At 37.9% G+C, this 23712-nt stretch overlaps 1 pseudogene; it reads right to left on the bottom strand.

The window, feature by feature from the left end:
• Positions 1 to 685: 685 nt before the first annotated feature.
• LOC109674682 (transmembrane protein 248 pseudogene) lies at positions 686 to 1785 on the bottom strand (annotated as a pseudogene).
• Between the last annotated feature and the right edge of the window lie 21927 nt (positions 1786 to 23712).

Here is a 23712-nt window from a genome sequence, read left to right as displayed (position 1 = left end):
CATAATTTAAATCAGATTTCTTAAATGAGTTTCCTAGTTGTCCTCAAGCACCTAGATGAATAAGAACAAGTTAAACCCCCAAATCAGCACATTGAAAGAAATAATGAAAATGAGGGCAGAAATTAATGAAATAGAGACCAAAGCTACAATCAATTTCTAAAACAAAAAGTAGGTTCTTGCCAAAGATAAATATCATTAGTAAACCTTTAGGACACAACAACTTTATTTATTTTTTATTAAAATGTGACTATTTTATTTTTTCTTAAAAACAAAAAAAGGAAAAAAATCAACTTAAGAAAGGCATGTGTTCTTGCAAGCAAAGTGAGGAAAAGGGTATTACCACTGTCACTATGATGATTAAGCCACAGACAGGTAAGATCCACAGATGGATTGGTGGCTTTTGAAATGTTTATCATATCAAAGGTGCAGACTGTCGAACACATTCTGTAGGCATCGGCTGAAACAAGAGCCGAAGCAACCTCAACCCCAGCGGCAATGACACTCCCTGTGACCCTGTGATCACCACGACATGCTCCTCTGCAGCAGGACCCAGGAGCCTCTCCAGCGTGCGTGGAATATCGAGTTCAGAGGTCCAGGTGAGGCTGAAGGGCTCTGGCTGTACCATGTGCAAAGCATGTGCATCATTGGACACGTTTCCAAAGGGAGTTTTATAAATACATACAAATCAGTTAGAGGCACTTGAAATGTCTTTGGCTGGAATAACCCAACACTGCAAGATCATGTATTCTGAGTGGCCAGGCCCTGGCTGGGTTCAGCAGGCAATGATTACGGTTCTCTCAGTCTCTCTCAGAAAACCCGGAGCTGTGGGATTAGGCTTCAGCCAAAGCCACCTTCTCAGGACAAACTTCAGGATTGCTCTGACGCAACTTGCTGGGTCTGCCTTTGATGACAGCATATCAGAACATAGTTATCACCGTCACGAAGAGGAAGTAACTGGAGTGCATGAAATGCAGATTGATTAATGAGCGGTCATCATCTGGAACAATCACTGTGAGCTTGAGATTTAAAGCATAATAGACTTTCCCAGTGGCTCCCTTGTAACACCAGAAGGGGTTGTAATCTTGGGCCTATTTCGTGTTGGCGTCATGGACAGTCGTGAAGATCTTGTACCACAGGGTAGCATTGCTGTACGTGTCAGGAGAGCAGTGCAGGGGCTGGATGGTGACAGGGAAGACACCTGGGGTGGCCGTGAGGGTCATGCGGGTTGTGAATACCACCTGCTCACAATGGCCATGAAGAGCACAGTCGTCTGAGCTCCATGCAGCAGGTAGGGTAAAGGTAATATTTATCTCCTCGTGAGCTTCCCTGCCTGAAAGTCTGAGCTGATGCCCCAAAATGGTGGAGTATAGGTGCGTGACGTTGCGAGAGTACCCGTGGAAGGGCTTGAGTGGGTCCAGGGTGAGGGTGATTGCAACCAAGATATTCACAGGGCCCGGGTCCTCCAGGGCCTGGGGGGTCTGCGAGGTGGACACTTTGGCCTGCCCACTGGTAACTGTGCTCTCCGGAGCCGTGCTGTCATTTGAGAGGCGTCCATGTTTCATTTTCCCATACGCAAAAGTCCAAATCACTAAACCGCAGCAGAAAAGTATTCCAGTCCTCTGTCATTTCCGGTGACTTAATCACCTTGATCTTTAAAAAGTAGCCCAGGGTCAGGAAGGCGATGGCCATGGCGCTCACGTTGATCATGAAGACCACCAGCAGGCGCCGGCTGCTGATGTACAGCTTCAAGTTCTCCAGGGCGTTGATGCTCAACCTTATTCTCATCAGCTACACCCGCACCAAGGGCAGCAGCGCGCCCCGGCCCTGCCCGGCCGGCCAGCCGCTCAGCACCGTCCTCCCCGCCGCGCCCAGGGCAGCGTCAGGCTCCACAAGGCCCACGCAACGACCTCAGGCCAGCTGGGCTCCCGCCACCGCAGCACAGACTCCCTTGCAGCAGCGGTTTCCGCTTTCAGGACACAACTTTGAACAAGGGAAATTATAGGCCAGTCTTTCAAAATGAGCATAAACATAAAAGTTCTCAATAAAGTACTTGCAAACTGAGTTAACCCATCAAAAAGTTCATACAGCGTGATAAAATTGGTTTCATTCTAGGGATGTACAGATGATTGAACATACATAAAGCAATAAATGTATGCAGTCAAGAAAAAAAATCACATGATCACATCAATCGACGCATGAAAAGCCCTGACAAAATTCAGAATCCTTTTAAGATCCAAGTTCCAAATAAACTAGAAATAGAGGGAAGTACCTCTAAATCATGAAAGTTGTATGTGACAAGCCAATATCATACTAAATGGGGAAAAACTGAAATAATTTTCTTTTAAAGTCAGGAACAAGACAAAAGGGTCTACTCTTGCCACTCTTATTCAATAGAGATTGGATTTTGTAGCACAGAAATAAGGCAAGAGAAAGAAATAAAATAGATTCAAATAGGGAATGAAGAAATCAAATTATCTCTTTTACCAGATAATATGATTCTATACTTAAAAGACTTCCCTCAAAACCCCTAGATCTCCTAAACATTTGCAGCCATGTAGCAGGAAATTAACTCAACATACAAAAATCAGCATCATTTCTATATACCAACAATGAACAGACTGAGAAAGAAAAGAGCAAAGCAGTTCCATTCTCATCCTCAAAAAAAGAAAAAAAAACTATGAATACACTTAACTAAGGAGGTGAAAGACCTATACAAGGAAAACTGCACAACCTCGAAGAAAGAAGTTGAATGAGACACCAGAATGTGCAAAGATTTCCTATGTTCATAGATTGACTAGAATTAATATTGCACAGACTTTTTCTGTGCTACTTGGAGGAATTCTACTTCTCTATGAGGTGTGTGTATGTGTGTGAGTGTGTGTGTGTGTGAGTGTGTGTGTGTGTGAGTGTGTGTGTGTGAGTGTGTGTGAGTGAGTGTATGTGTGAGTGTGTGTGTGTGAGTGTGTGTGTATATGTGTGAGTGTGTGTGTGAGTGTGTGTGTGTGTGAGAGTGTGTGTGTGTGTGTGTGTGTGTAACAGTTTTGAGAAATTATCCAGAGGAAACAAATTTAGAAAAATATCAAGCTGAGGAACTGAGGTTTATTATATTGGGAATGGAGAGAAAAACAACAAACTCACAGCTTATATAAGGAGGTGTTTGGTGCAGATATTCGGGTGTGTATAACCAAATAGTGAATCTACTTAGCTAGTACAATTTTGAGAAAGGAACTACTATGCTGAAAGTCACAACACAGAGGTTGGATTAAGAATTATGTTTCGGCATGGGATATAACTCGGTGATAGACTGCTTGCTTAGTATGGATGAGACCCTGAGTTCAACACCCAGCACCACAAAAAAACCCAAAAACTTTGCATTTACCACACATTCAAAAATATTTACAGAACACTTTCTATGTGTCCAGGATGGAGACGGGAGTGAAATGAACAGGAAGGTCCTCTGAAGACATACTTACCAAATAGACCCATACATATTTAATCACTGTAAAGCAACAGAAATTCAGTACTTGCTCTTAGAGCATATTAGGGTTTGTCAGCAGAACACACTCGTGTTAGCCAACTCTCCATTGTAGCAAAATAACCTGAGAGAATCAATTTAAAAGACAAAAAGATTTTGGGGGTTCATACTTTCTGTACTTTCAAATCATGGTCACTTGACCTTGTAGCTTTCAGTCCTGTGTGAAGCAGTAAATCCTGATGGATGCATGTACAAGAGGGCAGCTTGTCACCTACCTGTGGCCAGGAGTAAAGAGATGCAGAGGAAGAGACCAGCACCCCAGGATACCCTTCAAGGGTGCACCCTAAGGATATACTTCAAATGAATCAGGTCTCACATTCTAAAGTTTCTACTGCTTCCTAATAGCACTATCAGCACTATCACTCATAGTGTTTTCATTGACAGTCATTTGGAAGGTTCTTATCCTGCCAGTGAGGGAAGGTCCTTCACGTACACAAATTCTGTCACTTGAAAGAATCTCTATTGTTTGCATATCATCCTTCAAAGCCACATCTAAAGGAGAATACTGAAGAGTATGTCCTCTTTGAGAGTTATACCGATTTTCATCTCCTTACTCCTCACATATAGCAATTTGGTTGCTAGGCAGTGGTTTTAAGGCTTAAATTGTCAAAAGACCTTTGGTTGAGTCTCAAATTTCTTTGGAAACATAATTCTTGCAAAAATAGTAGATTTAGTCAGTACTAGGTGCCTCCATTCAGAACTAGATGGCAATAACTACAACTTAAATTTTCTTCTGATTCTCAACTCTGAGTTCTTTCCTTGCATCTGTATCCCTTCTCTCTATGCAAGCTACATTATGGCCAAATAAAGCAATATCCTTGAGTGGAAGAGAAGAATCTTTAACTTAAACCTTTCAAACCTGAGTTCCTCTCTTTAATAAGAACCCCTGATAAACATTTGTTACTATGTCTTTTGTAAACCTAATTTCTTATGGCTTAAGTTTCTATACTTATTTCTATTTCAGTTCATGAGTCAACAATTCTTACCCCAAATCATTATTTCAGTGTGATACTTTGCACAGATGGAGTAAATATCTAACAACACATACTACTGGCATTCTGATCTCCAACTTCTTCCAGAGCTACCAACTTGCACATGCTCAATCCCCCTTGTCAGTTACTGAAGTTAGCAATTCTGTGTTTTGGTAAAGGTAACACTGCCATGAAGATAAATTCCAAAATTTTGGTTTAAAAATAATAGAACTTTTATTCATGTAAAAGTAGATGAACAAATCTACACACTTATCACAAACCCATTCTAGTGGAGTCTCTGACATCTCCAGCATGATGCACCTTGATAGGTACCCCAATACCACCCATCCAGAAAATGTAAAGAGCATGAGGGATTGTGGGGAAGGATTTTAAAAGCTGCACCTTCAGGTAGTACATGGTAGGTCTGCTCACATCCTTTTAACTGAAATAGGCACGTGGCTCTATTTAGCTGAAATTCAGATGCATACTTCACTTTGATGACTGTGCGTTTCTTTTTTGTTTAATAAAGAAATGCTTTTTTATATTGAAACACATGGAAATATATATATATATATATATATATTAAAAATTGCAAATAAAATTAAATACAACTGAGGCAGTGCCCCTTAAACTAAGGAAAGTTTAGAAAATATAGCCACCAAATTCCTCATGGCTTTGCGCTGGCTCTTGCACCTGCGCTGCTTGTGGGCCTGGTTCTGCCCAGTATCGGACAGTGAAAGAGCAGCAAATGTTCGCACAAGGCCTGGCATGGTATTCCCCTTCTTCTGCTTCTTTGGGCCTCCATTTGTGGGCTGTGATTTGGGTCCCATATTGGGTGGGGGAATGGGATGGGTGTTGGAGGAGGGCTTGTTGGTGCCCCCAACTCTAAGCATCCCCAGGCTGGTAGTGGTGGAGGTAGAGATAGTGAGCGGGTGATTATGGCCACTGATGGCAGGCATGCTGGGATTGGTACTGGGTAAGGGCAGGCCAAAGGAGGTGAGTGGTGCAGATGTGGACAGGGCAGAGGGCTGGGGGAACTGGATGGAGCTCGGGGCCACTGGGTTGTGGGCAACAGAGGTAGCAGAAGGCCCAAGGAGGGAGCCCTGAGAGGTCAAACTGGTGGCAGAGCTGGTGGTGGAGATGGTGGTGGTGGTTGAGCGGCTGCTGGCTATGCTGTTTGCCCCAAAACCACTCACAGGCTTTGAAGAAGATAGGCTGGCTGGACCAGTGATGGTGCGTGTGGCCGGACTGGTGATCGTGGAGGTAGTACTAAGTGGAGCAGTTGTCTGCATTAAAGGCTGGGTTGGAATGTGCATGAAAGTAGGGGGTCTAATGAGGCCAATTCGGACCTCGATGGGCAGAGTCGTGGTGTTGGTTTTGAAGGGGATGGTTTGGTTGGAAGAGGCTGGCAATATGCCTCCCTGTGTGGAGTTGTTTTCCTGGCTTTTAGTCGGGGTCACCAAAAGGCTCTTCATCATGAAACCACCAGAGGCCAGGCCAGGACCTGTTGGGGAGGAATTTTTGGTAGGTGTGCTGCCAAGTGGCTTTGGCTTTATGGGGTCAGGTCAAAGAAGACTTTGTAGTCTGACTGATTCTGCAACATCACCATGTAGTAAGGGTGATATATCCATGGGTGTAACTGGGTTTGAAGTAGGTGCCTGCCCCTGGGAAGTGCTGAAGATGTGGGGAGGCCTTGTAGTGTGGCTGATACTGCAGCTTGGAGTGGGGGAGGATGAGAGAGATCCATCGGTATAACTGGGGGGAAGTAGGTGCCAGTCCCTGGGAAGCTGTTGAAGGTTTTCCTGAAAAGATCCCTGGCTCTGAAGAACTAAGAATGGCTGGAAGGCTGGTTCTCTTCAGAGGTGGGGGAGCTACACTATTATCCACTGCAACAGGCATTGGGAGGGATGGTGGGGCCTGCAGATTCTGCACCTTACTCAATTGCCCAAAGGGTGAAATAGTGCTTATGGCTGCGGCAGGGGTGGGGAGGGAGGCAGGCAAAGAAGCTGACCCTGAAGCAGGCAGGGTTAATGCAGGTCGAGGTGGCTTGGCACGTGCAGGGGCTGCAGTGCTGATTGCATCAGCATGTCCTGATAACGATGGGGCACAGTCAGGGTTCTGCATGGTCTTTAGGCTGGTCGGCAGTGGTGTAGCACTTGGGTCAGGGGCAGGCGTGGGGAAGGAGGCTGGGCAAGAAACTGTCCCTGATGCAGGCAGAGTTAAAGTGAGACAAGTCTCCTTGGTGACACAGTTAGAGACCTCATCAGTCTTTTCCTCCCGGGCCTTGTTAAACCACTCCAATCTGGCCTTCTTCGCTCTGTGGGCTTCAGGAGGGCTGGCACAGGTAAGCAGGGGTGGTAAAGGCAAGGTCAGTGAGTTCTCCTGTCGCTTCCATTTCCTGCTCCCAGAGCTGCCAGATGTTGATAGTGAAGTGGAGGACTTGGGCTCCTTCCTTGTGCTATCATCTTCAGCCCTTTCTCCATGGGACTCCTTGTCCATCACCTGAGGAGCAGTAGTGGAAGTACTAGATCCATGACCCAGTTCCTCTTCTTTTGTGTTCTCTGCTGGTGTCTCTGGCTGCTGGGAGCCATGGGAATCCTTGTCCATCACCCCAGGAGTAGGAACAGAAGTACTAGATCCATGGCCCAGCTCCTCTTCTCTTGTGTTCTCTGCTGGCGTCCCTGGCTGCTGGGAGCCATGGGACTCCTTGTCAACCATCCCAGGAGCAGGAGCGGGAGTACTGGATCCATGACGCAGCTCCTCTTCTTTTGTGTTCTCTGGTGGCCTCTCGGGCCGCTGGGAGCCTGAGGAAGCTGATCCAGCCAAGAGGGATGAGGTGGGATCCCTCTTCTTCCCAGATGGGAAATGCCTTGAGTGGACCTGTAGGAACTCCTGATGGAATTATGCTTGGTTACTGGGCTGCCACGCGTGAACTTGCTTGGTGGGGACCGCCTAGAATACATGCGTGCTTTCTTATTCAAGATGTCATCTGAGATCTCAGAAGCAAGACTTCTCTTCATTGAAACAGGTTTCTGTGGAAGACTCACAGAACATTCATGGAGCAGGAGGGGTCCAGATGTTGAACAGCTGCTCCCACTGCTCTCATGGCACTTTTTCTTCGTTTCCTGGCCATCTCTGTGTATTTGGGACTCTCCCTCCATTCTCCTTTTCATTGGCTCTTTGTGAGCGGTGTCCTTTGCACCTGGCTGCTGGACATTTCTTGCTGGCAATGCCAGCGTGGAGTCGGTCATCTGCCCTGGTACTTTTTTCTTCACTATTCCTTTATTCATGCCTTTCTGGGCACTCACTGTGCTCTCCGTTACAGGTGGCTCCTGGGCAACTCTTCCCCTGGAGGACTGTGTGGAGCAGACCATCTGTCGTGGCACTAGAGGAGGCCCTTGATTGCTCCTGGAGGGGCGAATCCACTGGGTCCCTGGGTTGCTGCCCATCCTGCAGTTCTGAGAAGATACTGTGGCCTCTTGGTGGCAACTGGTCCAGCAAGAGGTGGGCATCGCCTGCTGGATCGTGTACCATCTTCCAGTCTGTACCTGGAACCGCAGCGTGAAATCCCCAGGTGGGCGGTACCAAGGCTTCCGATGGGCCCAGTATCTGTTCATAGTGAATGATTCAGCAGGGTAGTTTCCTGAGCAGAGTCGCGGAGAGTCACTGGAGGAGCTCTCTGTTTCCAGGGAACTTGTCCTTAGAGACTAACAACATTCGTGCCATGATGTTGGGGTTCCAAGTCCAGGAGGACGCCCTTCGGGAGCCTCAAGCTCGCGGTTTCAGCAGGAAGGAGGATCAGGTGCACAAATCTTGGTTTCCAGCTTCAGACTCCACAGTTTCCCTGGTGGCCCCATTGGTGAGCAAATCTCTGGGGGCACTGGGGAGAGCATGAGGCCCAGGAGGCCTCACTTGCATCGGCAAGCGCTGGGCCTGGCCCGCTCGGCTCTATCCTCCCCGCTGCCCCCAGGGCAGCGTCAGGATCCACAAGGCCCACGCGACGACCTTAGGCCAGCTGGGCTCCCGCCACCGCAGCACAGACTCCCTTCGGACTCCCGCAGCAGCGGTTTCCACTTTCAGGACACAACAACTTTGAACAAGGGAAATTATAGGCCAGTCTTTCAAAATGAACATAAACATAAAAGTTCTCAATAAAGTACTTGCAAACTGAGTTAACCCATCAAAAAGTTCATACAGCGTGATAAAATTGGTTTCATTCTAGGGATGTACAGATGATTGAACATACATAAAGCAATAAATGTATGCAGTCAAGAAAAAAAATCACATAATCACATCAATCGACGCATGAAAAGCCCTGACAAAAAATATTTTACATTTACCTGATGATTACGTGAGAGAATTAAGTGATCTATTAATTTGGGATGGTTTCATTGAAATTATGCCACAAAATAAGGTGTTAAAAAAAGTCCTCAAACATATTTTTTAAATATATTTTAGTGGGATTGGAGTTTGAACTTTGGGTATTTCACTAGCAAACCAGGGGCTGTCCCTCTTGAGACATACCTCCTGTCCATTTTACTATGGTTTTTTTTTATTTTTTATTTTTTATTTATTTATTTTTTTTTTTAAAAAACCAATAGAGATGCTGTTTATTCATTAAGCAATGAGTTTTACAAACTGTCCAGAAGCACTTGAATGGTAAAGTTATTTCTGGTTTACATTTTATTTTCTGTCAGTGGATTCGTGGTATTTTGCCCTTGTTTTCTGTTTCCTTTTTGACCCATATGTGGATTGATGGCAACTGATCAGAACTTTGACTCTCCCAGCTCCCTTTCTTTGAGTTGGCAGGGAGATAATATGATTAAGATCATGCATGGTATGGTGACATTGGAGGGCAGACTGAGTCAGTGCATGAGTTAGAGGCTTCCCTCACTTACTGGTATGAATCTGAAGGAAAAGCTGAACTTGACCATGAGCTACCCAGGTTCTTCACTGACCTCTTGAGCTTTTTAAAAAACTTTTACGCACTTAGTCTGAGATTCATAGACTCTTATTTCATACAGTTTGTCCTGACAGAAAGTACATGTTGTCATGGGTTTTAGAAATGCTCTAATGAAAGATTCTTTCCATATTAAGTTAAAAAACAAGTTATAAGTGGCCTACATGCGGAACAATTTACTTTTTTTTTTTTTCATTTTTCTTTTATTATTCATATGTGCATACAAGGCTTGGTTCATTTCTCCCCCCTGCCCCCACCCCCTCCCTTACCACCCACTCCACCCCCTCCCACTCCCCCCCCAATACCCAGCAGAAGCTATTTTGCCCTTATCTCTAATTTTGTTGTAGAGAGAGTATAAGCAATAATAGGAAGGAACAAGGGGTTTTGCTGGTTGAGATAAGGATAAAGTGAAGGTCTCCTGAACTATTTCCCTGGACTCTCCTAGAACACCAGTCCTCTTGATCTCAGCTTCCAATGTGAAAACATTTTAATAATATGAAAAATATTAGAAGGAATAAATAAGTGTATGGACTAGGAATGAATGTACATTTTTATAGAAAAAAACCTATAATTTTACAATGTGATCAACATTTGGTTTTTAAAGGAATTCACACATTTCCGAGTGTTCATTAAATGCAAAGCTTTGTACAAAGATTTTGCACTTACCAGTTAGACTAGGGTAATTATTATATGTCAAGTCGATAAGCTCTTGAATAATGAGGGTGATGAAGAGTATAGATCAAATCCACATAACTACATACATTCAAATGAGACTGAGAAAGTGACTATGATAAGTGAATAGAGATTTCAAATTTCCAAATTTTTAAATTATCAAGGTCGTCCTGGGTTTTTTTTCCTTAAAGATTAAGGTTTTGTTATCACTGTTTATAAGTACTTGCTTAAGGTATACTTAAAAGCATGCAAGATTAGTAACTAAATATCAAAGTAATCATTACAATTTGTATTACTAGTAAAGTATATAATGTATGAATGGTAGCTTTGTATATACATTATCAGCAATTATTTATATATAGTATTAAACAAACACTGAAATAGTATGTATTTATACATATGCTTGTACATAGAGTACCTTCATTTTCATTATAAAGGTTTGATAATATTTGTCTTCCTTTAATAACCCTTGGTTGAGTTCATCTAACTTGACATTTTCTCAGCCTATCACACATATGGTAAATAATGAAAAATATTTGTCAATTAAATGAATATTGATATGCAGTTAACAAAATCAAGATGATTTTTTATTACTTGGTTGTTAGTTTTTAATAGTTGTAGTCACAACAGTTTTGGAAGGCATTTATAATTACTTAATGTTTCTTTTTCTCTAGTTTTAGTAAAACTAAGTCTCAGACAATTCTACCATTTCATGGAATTAATTAAATAAATGCTGACTTACAGGCAAACAATAAAGTCTTTCTAGAATCTCCTTCACTCAAGCAAGTCCCAGGTTATTTTAGTTTCAGGTATTTGGACAACTGCTAACGTAAATGTTCACTCAAGACACATACACTAAGATTTCAAAGCAGAGTTCAGATACTTCCCTGACAAGAGTCAGGCATCTAACAAGTATGAAATGAAGGCTTACTGTGGTTTTCATATGCATTCTGCTGATCATTAGTGATTTCTAGCATCTTTTTGTATACCTGTGGCCATTTTTATTCCTTTTTTGGAAAAAAATTATTCAACTGATAATTAGGTTGCTTATTAGTTCTACTTTTGCTATCAAATTGTGTTCATTAATTAAATATTTCATATATAAGTTGCCTTATCATAATTTTTGATGGTTTCTGTTACTGTGTAACCACTTTTTAGTTTGATGTTATGCCAGTTGTGTATTTTTCCTTCTGTTGCTTGAACCTTTGGTGAAGTAACAAACAAATAATTGCAAAGGCCAATATAAAGTAGATTTAGCACTCTATTTGGCTGTAGGAGATTTATAATTTCAAGTGTCATATTTAGGTCTTCAATTTTGATTTGAATTTTATGTGTGGTATAACACAACAGTCTAGGTTCATTCTTTTGTGTGTAGATACCCATTTTCCTGGGAACATTAATTGAAAAGAACATCTTTTCTCTACTGTTTTTTCTTGTTGGATGTATGGGAAATAAATTGACCATATATATTGGGTTTATTTCTGGGCTGTCTGCTCACTTGCTCTGTGTACTTGATTATATATACTGATATATCTCAGTTTTCATTACTATAACTTCGCAAAATAATTTGAAAGTAGAAAGTGGTGTGATTCTTCCTTCCGCATACCCATTGTTTTGCCTATTGGTTGTTTCATATGTATTTCAGAAATTTTTTCTATTTATGGGAAAAATATGATTGGATTCTTGATAAGAAGTGAGTTGAATTTGGGTGATTTTGATATTTAAAAATATTAAGACAGATATGGTAGCACATACTTGTAATCCCAACTACTCACTAAGCAAAGGCAGAATCAGGAGTATCATGAGCTCAAGGGCAGCCAAGCAAAGTTAATGAGACACTATCTCAGAAATAAATAAAAATACATAGACAGAGGGCATAGTTCAAGTGGTAGGGTACTTGCCTAGCAAGTGTTTGGCCATGGATTCAGTCCCTGGGTTTATATATACATTCTTTATATCCATGAACACAGGATAACACAAGTTTATGTAGTCTTTCAAATTTTTTATCAATGTTTTTATTTTGAATGCACAAATCACTCATTTCTTCAAATTAATGTAGTCTTAAGTATGTTTTCTTTATTTCTACAACTTTCAGAGTGGCTATTAGTGAAGCATCAACTCTAACAAGTGCTGGAAAAGATGTGAAAATAGGGAACACTTGCATAATTTTTGTGGGAATATAAGTTACTACATACATCATGGAAAAGAATATGTAGGAGTCTCAAAAAATTTAAAATAGAACTAGTATGGGACCCAGAAATCCTGTCTGGGTATATATCCAAAGGAAATGAAATCAGTGTAAGGAAGAAGTATCTATGCTTCCATGTTCATTGCAAAATTGCTCCAAAACAACCAAAGATATGCAAAGAATGTATGTATCTATCAAGAAATGAATAAATTATAATCCAGCATTTGAGAAGGAGATACCACCATTTGCAAGAATATAGATAAACCTGGAGTACATATGCTAAGTGAAATAATTCAAACAAAGAAATGTATATATGTATGATATTTTAAAGTGGAATTTAAAAACCCTTAAAATTAGAGTAGAACTGTGGTTCCTAGGGGAAAGGCAGAAAGGGCAAGAAATGGGGCAAAGTAGGTCAGAGAACCTTTTTTATAGAGTGAGCAAGTGTAGAGTTTTAATATATAGCATAAGGACTACAGTTAACCTTATTATACTGAATTCTAAAACTTTGCTTTAAAAATTAGATTTTAGATGCTTTGACTACAACTGAAGATAATTATGGAAGGTGATTAATGTATAAATTTGCCTATATGAAGTAATCATTTCACTATGCATATCAAAACAACATGTTGTCTATGTTAAATCTATGCAATCAAGAAACAACAAAAAAAAGATGAATTGGATGTCTAAAATCCTCAAATTCAAGCCTTCATTGGACCATTTGGGGGGGGGGGTTAACCTAGGCTCATGGATAAAGGTGATAACTGCAGGCTTTGCTGTTGTGTAGTTTACAAAAGCAAGGCTAATTGGAATCTCTAAAACACTTTACTCAATCTGCAGTTTGTTTTTTTACTGAACTTATCAGTGAGGTCCCATTTCCAATATTGAACAACTCAATTAGTCTTTATTTACATCACTAAAACCTGTTTTATTTTCCATACTAATTAAGAATACATTGATCAAGGTGGACAAATAGAATCATTTTTCAACTATACCATGTGGGATATGGACTATCTGATGGGAAAGTTATTCTTGTTTGATATGATGACAGAAATGTGGTTGTAGCTTAACCTAAGATGCACATTGTATTAATTCTTGTGCTGAGTGTTTTCAAGAAAATCACAGATCTTACGGTGAGAAAATTAACATTAATATAAAATTAATCATTTCTTCTGTTAATATTAAGATTTTAGTATTTTATGTTTTGAATATAAGATTGTGCGTTGAACATTTGGTCCCTAGATGTTGTTATTTTGGGAAGTGCTGGAAACTTTGGGAGGTAGGCCTTGTTATAGTAAGAAGGGCACTGGGGACATGCCTTTGAAGATTAAACCTGGTCTTCAGTCCCTTTATCATTCTCTGCATCCTGTGTGCAGTTAGGTGAAAATCTTCTCTCTCCACTTGTTCTGCTGCCGTGAGGCTGTGCCCAAGCACATGGGACCAAGCAACCCTGCCCTAAGCCCTCTGAAACCATGAACCAAAAATACACCTTTCTTCTCTTTAAGTTATTTTCTCAGATATTTTGATAAGAGTTATACAAAAATAACAAATACAAGTAGCTTTAGGTCAATTCTCTCTATAGAAAAAGGTCATTCTTATTCTATATAAACTTAGGAAATCCTCCTTATCCCTTAAAAAAAACCCACATAGCTACATTCAGGGCTAAAAATGATATTTCCAGACTACATATTATATTACTTAGGAATTTCTTTATTTATTCAGACCATTATATTTTCCAAACATAAAACTATGAAAGTAAATAGACTTTTCAATGGGCTTATGTTAAGGAATTTCAAGGCTGTACATGATATATGTTTAAAGAGATATTGCATCTAATGAGCTGTTGAATATTAATTTAAGGCCTATCTAAGATAATCACTAGCATTTTAAGCTTTTGCAACCTAGGGAAAATATTTGAAATGGAAGAAGCTATTTCCATTTTTTATAACAAACTGAGTAAAGAACCAGAGAAATGAATAGTTTCTTATAATAGAAATTTTCTGCCAGTGTGACTCCACTGAAGGTATCACACTGCAGGAGGAAAGCAAAAAGAAATGTACTCTTAATAAATAATACTCTACTTTAAAGGACTGCATAATTAGATCAGCTACAAAAAAGTGAAAAATCACTTTGCAAAGGTATTCAATTCTTGATAATAGGACAGCAAGAGATGTAGTAAATTGCCCTAGATACATGTGTCCCAGTATTATTTCTCAATAATTTCTAATTAATTCTAAGTAATTCTCCTTTCCTCAAGTGGAAGTCTTAAAGAAACACATATTGGAAGTACAAAAAACAACATAACATCATCAGTGCCATCTCTATTCTGAAAGTCATCCTCTTTCTACACTTCAGTTTCATCATTTGTTACAAATATGAGAGATTGGGGACTTGGAATATATTTCAGTGGTTGAGGGCATACTTAGCATTTGAAAGACTCCAGATTTCAGATCCCATCCTAAGCACATACAAAAATATATCCAAAGAACAAGTCAAGGAAGCTCAACATGTCTTCACTTCTCATGAATCCCTTCTCTTCTAAACACATACAAATTGTTCATAAAGTAGGTGGCTCAATCTCGTAATTCTAGCTACTCGGGATGCAGTGATCAGGAGGAGCATGGTTTTAAGCCAGCCTGGGCAAACAGTTCAAAAGACCCTATTAAGATAAACGCCAGCACACAAAAAAAGGGTTGGTGGGGTGGCACAAGGTGTAGACCCTGAGTTCAAGCCCTAATACTGCAAAAAATAAGAAAATATAAGTAGAAAGTGAAATGACAAGTATATGCTCCAAAGCACACAAATGCTCTAAAATTATAATATCTGGTTATAGAATGGTTTGCTGTGATAAATGCTAAATTCATGCCTGCTTTGTTCTCATTCCAAAAGCAGGTAGAAGGAGGCAGGAATTTAGTGAGGATGAGGAGCAAGATATTCTCACTTCTCAATAGCAAAGGGTGGAGGGCAGATAAATAAGATAAAAGTTCTTGTTTGTGAAAGTAGACAAAAATCATATTTGCAAAGCAGTACACTCCCACAGGAGTGAGAAGAAACAGTAGCACAGAGCCCTGCCAAGCTGCATCAGAATCAGGGGTAAAAAAAAGAAATGTGCACCCTTACATACACTTGTAAAATGTCCTTCTGTATTTTGGCCCAAGGAGAAACAATGAATTAAGGATTAATGACAAGGAAACATTATTACATATACAACCAAAAGTTATACAATCCATTTTCCCATTCTCCAGTCATTATCAGCCCTCATAAATCCAGAACTATGAGATATTGAAAAGAGTGTTCCAAATGCACAGTAACTTAGTTGTAATAAAAAATGTTAAAAAAAACTGTCCATTATTAGAGTTTCATATTTGGTTAATGAATATTTTGTGTTATTTTGAATTTCTAAATGATAAATTAAATATTGCTGATCTTGATTACTAAGATTTTGGCATTTCTTAACTTTTGGATTGAAGGAGGGATCTCAAGTCCCTTTCCTAGTCCTAATCCTGGCTCTGTAGTGGAACATAGACACAATCTTATATTCTCTTTTTTTTTTTTTTATTCCACTGGGGTTTGAACTCAGGACCTCACACTTGCAAGGCAGGTGCTCTTACCATTTGAGCCACTCTGCCAACCCAGACACAATCTTATAACCATGAAATAAATAATGCTCTTTGCTGACTTTTTGACTCTGTAGTACCTCGATTACCACTATGAAGCAGTAGCTCAGAAATGGCTTTTAGATCACTTGTAGCAGAAATCAAGTCAAGTTTAGTGTTGCATTTGCATAGTTGCCCAAGAACTAGGCTACTTTTCTTTTTTGAATCTCATGCCCCAGTGTCTGGGTTTCATATTCTGTTTGCAAAATAATTCTCAAAACCTCACATGAATGTTTCAAGTACACTAAGGGCAGAAAGAAGTGTCATTTCTTCTTTCTTCTTGCTTTAAGAACTTATAAACACTTTCAGAAAAAGTAGGAGGACAAAAAGTCAATCTGGAAAAGTCAGTAGCTTTCTATATATCAGACTGAAAAAGAAATCAGGAAAATAATCACATTCACATTAGCCTCAAAAATAAAAGTGAGTATACTCAAAACTATAAATTTCTGAAGAAAGAAGTAAAAGAAGATGGAAGAACATTCTATGTTTGTGGATCAGCAGAATCAATATTGTGAAATGGTTATTCTTCCAAAAGCAATGTGTATGTTCAATGCAATCCCTATCAAAATTCCAATGACATTCTTCACAGAAATAGACAAATCAATCTTAAATTCACATGGAAAGACAAAAGAACTCAAATAACAGAAGCAATCCTGAGCAAAAATAGCAAAGATGGAGACATCATAATATCCAACTTCAAGCAACAATACAGAGCAGTAGTAATAAAAACAGCATGGTACTGGCACACAAACAAACATGAAGACCAATAGACCAAAATAAACAGAACCTTATGGAAACCCACACATCTGCAATCACTTGATTTTTACAAAGGAGCCTAAAACATGCATTGGAGAAAAGTTACCCACTCCAAAATATGGTGTTAGAAGAGCAAAGGTTCACTGGCAGACTGAAACTAGATCCCAGTCTCTCATCTTATGCTAATACAATTCAAAGAGGATCAAAGATCTTACTTTAAGATATGAAACTATGAAACTACTGCAGAAAAGAATAGGGAATACACTGGGACATATAGGCACAGGAAATGACATCATGAATAGAATCCTAATAGCTCAGCAATTAAGAGAATGGATTGGCAAATGGGTCTGCATCAAACTAAAAAGCTTTTGCACAGCATGAGAAACAGATGCTAGATTGAAGAGATAGACTAAAGAATGGGAGACAATATTTGCCAGCTATACATCTAACAAATGATTAATAACAAATATACAAGGAACTCAAAAAATTAACCCTGTTAAGAATCAACAACCCATCAAATGAATAGGTAAATGAACTGAACAGACAATTCTCAAAAGAAGTACAGATGGTCAATAAATACAAAAAGAAATGCTCAACACACTTGGCCATAAAGGAAATGCACTGGGATTTCACCTTGCTTCAGTCAGAATAGTTATCATCAATAACACAAACAACAACAAATGTTGGTGAGGATGCTGGAGAAAGGAATTCTTACCCATTGCTGTTAGTAATGTATATTAGTATGACCACTAAGGAAAGCAATATGAGCATATACTCAAAGGAATGTAAGTCAGGATATAATAAAGCCACTTGCACACCCTTAATTATTATATCACTATTCATGATAGCCAAGCTTTGGAAATAGTCCAGATACCCTAAAACTGATGAATAGATTCAGAAAATGTGGTATACATTCACCATGGAGCATTATTCAGTCATAAAAAGAATGAAGTAATGTTGTTCTCAGGTAAATAGATGGAACTGCAGATCATAGTTTTAAGCAAAGTAAGAAAGCCTGAGAAGGACAAACATTGCATGTTTGCCCTCATATGTAGAAGCTATACCTAAAAGATAAATTTATACATAAATATATATTTGATCTTATATACATCACTTATATGTGTATGTGTATGTATATGTATGTAGAGAGAGAGAGAACATGACTCTAATAGTGTTTCTGAGAGGACTATAGGGAGGCAGGAGAGGTAAAGAGAATGATAGCAAATAATTGAAATACATTGCATATGTGCATGAAGATAGTATAACAAAATGCACTGAATGCTGTTGAAAAATAAGGGACAGATAGCATAGCATTTAGTGACATGACTTTCTCTGGAACCACTTTTTGTCATAGAAAAAGTTAGTGAAGAAATTACACAGGCAGGCCATGTATTCAAGATAAAGCCTTCTCTAAGTCAGAAGGGTGGAACACCTGCTATCCTACATGACCAGTGAGAAGTGAATGTAATAAACTTAACCCCATAACCCTGGAGTAAAAGGAAACTTGGAAGTAACCTAGTACACAGCAATAATCACTGTAACATGAAACTCCCACAAATAACTAACCTAAAGGAGATCCAACTCCTTCAATAAAGAATGTTCACAAAAATTGTACAATGAAAAGGGAACTTTAAAACACACCAAAAGTAACAACCACTTAATAGAAACATTTTGTTACAGATTGATGATAATGCATAAAAATGATATACTCATAATCAGCCTCTACAAATCAATAAAACAAAGCAAAAGCATAAGAACTCAAGAAGAAATAGCAACATCATAGAGAAAAAAATGTAACTTAATAAGCTCAGAAAAATGAATTTCTATTTTTTACTCACTAAATATTTTATCTATCATGCAACCATTGAGAAGCTAATATATGACAGTATTTTAAAATGTATAATATATTAATAAATGAAACAGATTAATGCCACTGTCACAGAGTTTTATATGATGGAGGGAGGCTGAAAAGGAGGATAAATTATACATAATATCTACATAAATGATGTGCGATGTAAGGGTACAAGAAGTTAGAAGGAAACAGTCAATATGTTCAGATAAGATTTTGGGGGCTGACAGCGTGGTTGAAGTGTTGATGAGATAGTTTGCACATAGATGTCAAGAAAGCGAGTGACTTCACCAGGCAGAACTTGGTGAAGTTCTACAACAGAACAATCTGGCACTGAAACCAATTAAGCAAAAATTCTAAAGCAAGTGGGTATGCTTTAGATCCTGAAGAGTCCCAAAGCTCTGTGTAGAAATCAGTGAAAATTTCAGCAGTTTTATAATACCTTTCACATTATAGAACATACTCACAAGGATCGCAAAACTCAGGAACACCCAAAACTATGGCTTTGCTCATGTGTTTATATTTATAGTGTCTTTCTAAGATTGTGTCTAAGATTACTTTATTTGCTCCTCTACAGTAAGCACATAAACCACATTCAAGTTTTAGGTTTCCTTCCCTTTCCCTATTCCTTCCATGTAGCGTTGGTGGTGTAGTGGTGAGCATAGCGGCTCCCTCTTCCTCTTGTGTGCCTTCTTCCCTTACTGTATAACCCATGTCCCCAATAGTATTACTGCATTTGTTATATGCCTATAAGTAATCTTAAATTGGTAGAGGCCACTATGGGAAGGGAACCAGGAAGTAGTAAAGAGATATTGCAGAGATGAACCAACATGGATTTCAATACACAAGTGCATGGAAGCAACACCAGGAATATCTCTATATAGTTATCTTTATATCAAACTAACAAATAGACTATGTCTTTCTTATTATCTCCTATGTTTTCTCTTAAACACAATATTTCCAAATCTATTTTATTCTTAAGTATATAGCCAATAGTAATTAGTGCTCATATCCACCAGAAAACATATATTCAGTATCTACTACATCTGTACTGCTACTCAATACACTATAAACCACAGAATCCCATAATTTTTTGATTAAGAGCCCTGATAGATTACTTGCTTGGGAGTTACTTTCTACACTCTGGCACAAATGTATCTCATTAAAGCATCAACCTCAGGTTCTCCAGGATGTATAAAATAATGGTACCAGTCATCATTTACTGGAACATTACTATGAGATGAGAGGAAACACACTTTAGACCAAACTCAATTATAGATCATAAAAGTAAGTAGAAGTCTGAAGAAAAACAGTGGTGATATACTGAAGGATTTCTCATGAATCTACTGGCATTTAAATTTCAGGAAACCTCATTTGTAAAGTTCCCTACCTTGCCCAGAGAAATGTCCTATCAATTATGAGTGTGTTTCTGTGCATGTATTTTAAAGGGAAATATCCCTTAATTTATAGGAAGTTTGGATTGTAACATATCTCAATGATTTAATTAATTTATTTAGATAGAGAAATCTGAGACAATGCTCAGGGCACTAAGTAAAACACCATGAACTGTGTAGACTTTTCACGACCAACAAATCTGGGATCACCACCTATTAAATGAGTTATAATCCACAGTGATTTCCTCATTTCTACCTTTATTCTGCACAGTCTACAAGTTAACTGAATGGAGTACTTCCAGGGAGCACTTAAGCTGCATAGCTCAAGCACCTTTCTACATATATCAGGAATCTTGTATGGATACTATACCAAGAACTAGGTAAATGTATTAAAATTCTATATTCAGGGACTGGAAAAATGGTAAAAGAATGGGTTTGAGGTCCATGGATAATTCAATGCTTTATAGATTCCAGGAAATTTGCATTTACTTTTGGGACAAGTGCTCAACACTCTCAGCCTTGCTAACAATTACCATAATGCACAGTAGTTGAACAACTCTCTTTGGAAAAAGTAAGAATGATTATTTATAATATGTCCTTATGATACTGTTGTAGGATCTTCTTGTTATTTTACCAACATCACAAAATGGATCTGAGAAGGTGAGTTGACTCATTTCTGAAATATGGGTTAAATACTTTAAATTTCCATCATGATAACACAAGATAGACTTCTGCTTGCAAGATTTGTAATGCTTTGTTTTATTCTGCTTTATATAACACTTTTTTATTTGAATTCATTTGTACTAATTTTAAGATAATTACAGCAACAAAGAGAATATGGCCAGGACCTAAGACAAGAATATAAAACTGCTTTTTTATTTTATAATAGAGATTTTCTTTTTTTTATTGTTGTGCTGGGTGTAGGTACGTTGTGGAATTTATAAAAGTTCTTACAATGTATCAAATATATCATACTTGAATTCATCCCCTCTACAGTTCTTTTTCCCTGCTCTCTCTATTCTTGGAGTAGATTTAACAGGTATTATTTTTCCATTTACATGCATGTGTGTACAGTATTTGCCTATATTCACCTCCCAATCCCTTTCTCAACCCCTCCAACTGGTATGAAGCCCTATATACAAGATCTTTTCTGCCCTCATGTTCTTTCATTTTATAAAAGAAAAAAATTACATTTTTGTTTGCTTAAAATAGTTACACAGGGAGAATTCTTGTCACATTTCCATGTATGTATGTATTATTGCCTGAATTGGTTCATCCCCTCTATTCTTCTTTCTACCCTAGTCCCCTTCTTTGGTCATTTCAACAGGTTTAAAAATTCTATATTCATTCTTGAATGAAGACACTTTTCTTTTGTACAATGACTTTTAATGAGTTGTTTATCTCTTTAAGTACCAGGAAATCCATAAACCATTGTTTTGGTATTTAACCAAAGTTGTCTATTCCCTGTTAAATTGTGGCTATATTATTCTTATACCATGTTAAACTAGGGAAAATCATATAAATAGTAGATGCTGCTGCCAAAATCTCAGATTTTCAGAAAAGCTATTTCAATATATCCAACAATATTTCCATTCTTATCCAAAACACAGTTCTTGATTATTTGATGAAAGCAATACTTCATGAGCCATCTCTTGGGCAATTACAGAAGTACTATGTGAGAGTAGGTAATTTATTTTAAATCCATTTCAAGATTAAATCTATTCTATAAATATTGGGTTTTTTCATTTTTTCCACTACATTTGAGCAAAGAATCTGTGGCATCTCCTCTTCATTTGGTGGGAGGATAACTTTGGATCCATAGCTCAGTAGAGAAACAGTGAGAAACATTTCCTCTTCCTATATTTTGAATCATTAAGTCCATAACGATTCAAATAACATATTAATAACATATTTAAAATATGTCCTTCAAAAACTCAGCTGTGTTAAAATTATATTTCTGTGTCCATGGTCAATGCTCTTGACATCTATAATCACAAATATCACTCATAGATTCTTTCAAATATTAACAAATCTTCCTGACATTTTCACTTTTCTTTTCCCATTAACTAAATAATGGGACCCCTGTGGAACACTAGACACTTAGTATTGTTACAGATCTGGGTAAAATAATTAATCCAGTATTAGTGGAGTTGTGTATGAGGGTATTTTTCAGCTCCAGGTATTATTGTAGTCTTTGAGCAAGGCAGAAATCGCCTTATAAGACCTTTGGAAGAAGAGGTTGCCTCTGCTGATAAGGAAAATATGTAGCTAGTAATTTGGGGGTACTCCAGCAGTCTATCGTCCCCCACATGAAGCCACTTCTGTTCTCATGTTCATATTATTCCATACACTAAGTTGATCACTAAATTTACTCTAAGATAATAATAATTTCTATAATCAATAGACATCCATTGTATAGCAACCATGGAAAACAACATGTCTAAATTTATAAAAAGATCAAGCACATATTATTGTACTGAAATACTTACTGGCATTTACATGCAATAAATAAATAAATAAATAAATAAATGTACTAAGGCTTTCAAAAATTAGACTGGAGGCATGATCAAATGGTACAATGTCTATTTAGCAAGCACAAGCCTTTGAGTTAAAACACCAGTATCATAAAAATAATTTTAAAGATCCAAATACATAAAATTTATAGGAAAACTTGCCAAAAAGAAATATTAACATTTAATCTATCAATTTAAAGTGATTTAAGGGTTTCTTAGCATTACTTAGAGAATATAAAATACATTAAAATAAAACAACCTGATACTGACAATTCTTATACCCACCATCCGGTTTTACGAAATCCACATTGTTACATGTTCAGTACTTCTCGCACATTGATGTGAGGTGTTCCATTGTTTTAGTATATCATATGTATTTATCATTTTTTCTAATTTTACTAGTAATTTTTCTGGTGGGTATGAGCACTAATTACTATTGGTTATATACTTAGGAATGAAATAGATTTGGAAATACTGCATTTAGTAGATACAGATGAAGTAGATACTAAAATCACCATTACCTATATCTTATGCATATATTTCCACCTCTGTTTCCTCCTCTGTAAGATAGGAATAATAATATTAAGGAAGATTGTATGGGTATTTATATAGATCATCTTTTTAAACTATTTACAACAATATCTAGCAATGACAAATACATATTAATTTAATTAGTCACATTATCTAAGACTATTCTATAATTCTTTTTATAGTATATAAAATAACTTAAAAATACACTAGAAAATATAATGTCCTATTCTCAGTTATTATAATCAGATACTTTTCTAACAGGCAGACCTTATATAATCATTATTTCTAATTTTTCTACCCAGCAATTTAACACTTCTGTTTATTTATTAACAAATAAAATTGCATGTTTTTATAATAGATAACATATTATGATATATGAATACTGTGAGATGGCTAAATAAAGATAGTGGACATACACATTACCTCACATACTTGCCATATGTTTTGTATTGTGATAACACTTAAAATTTACTCTCAGCAAATTTCAAAATAGCAGTTTTGATACATTATAAAAAATATTCATTGTTTTGTACCAGAGATCTTCAACCTAATCCTTCTAAATTAGTTTTCTTCTTGAAATTAGTTTTCTTCTTTTTTTTCCTTCTTTTTTATTATCATATCTTAGTTGCACTGAGGGTATATTGTGACATTTACAAAAGTGCTTGCAATTTATCTTACATAAATTCA

Source organism: Castor canadensis, chromosome 3 (assembly GCF_047511655.1).
Source record: "Castor canadensis chromosome 3, mCasCan1.hap1v2, whole genome shotgun sequence".
NCBI classification, from domain to species: domain Eukaryota; kingdom Metazoa; phylum Chordata; class Mammalia; order Rodentia; family Castoridae; genus Castor; species Castor canadensis.
The sequence above is the reverse complement of the archived record's forward strand: the minus strand, read 5'-3'. Positions and strand labels throughout refer to the sequence as shown.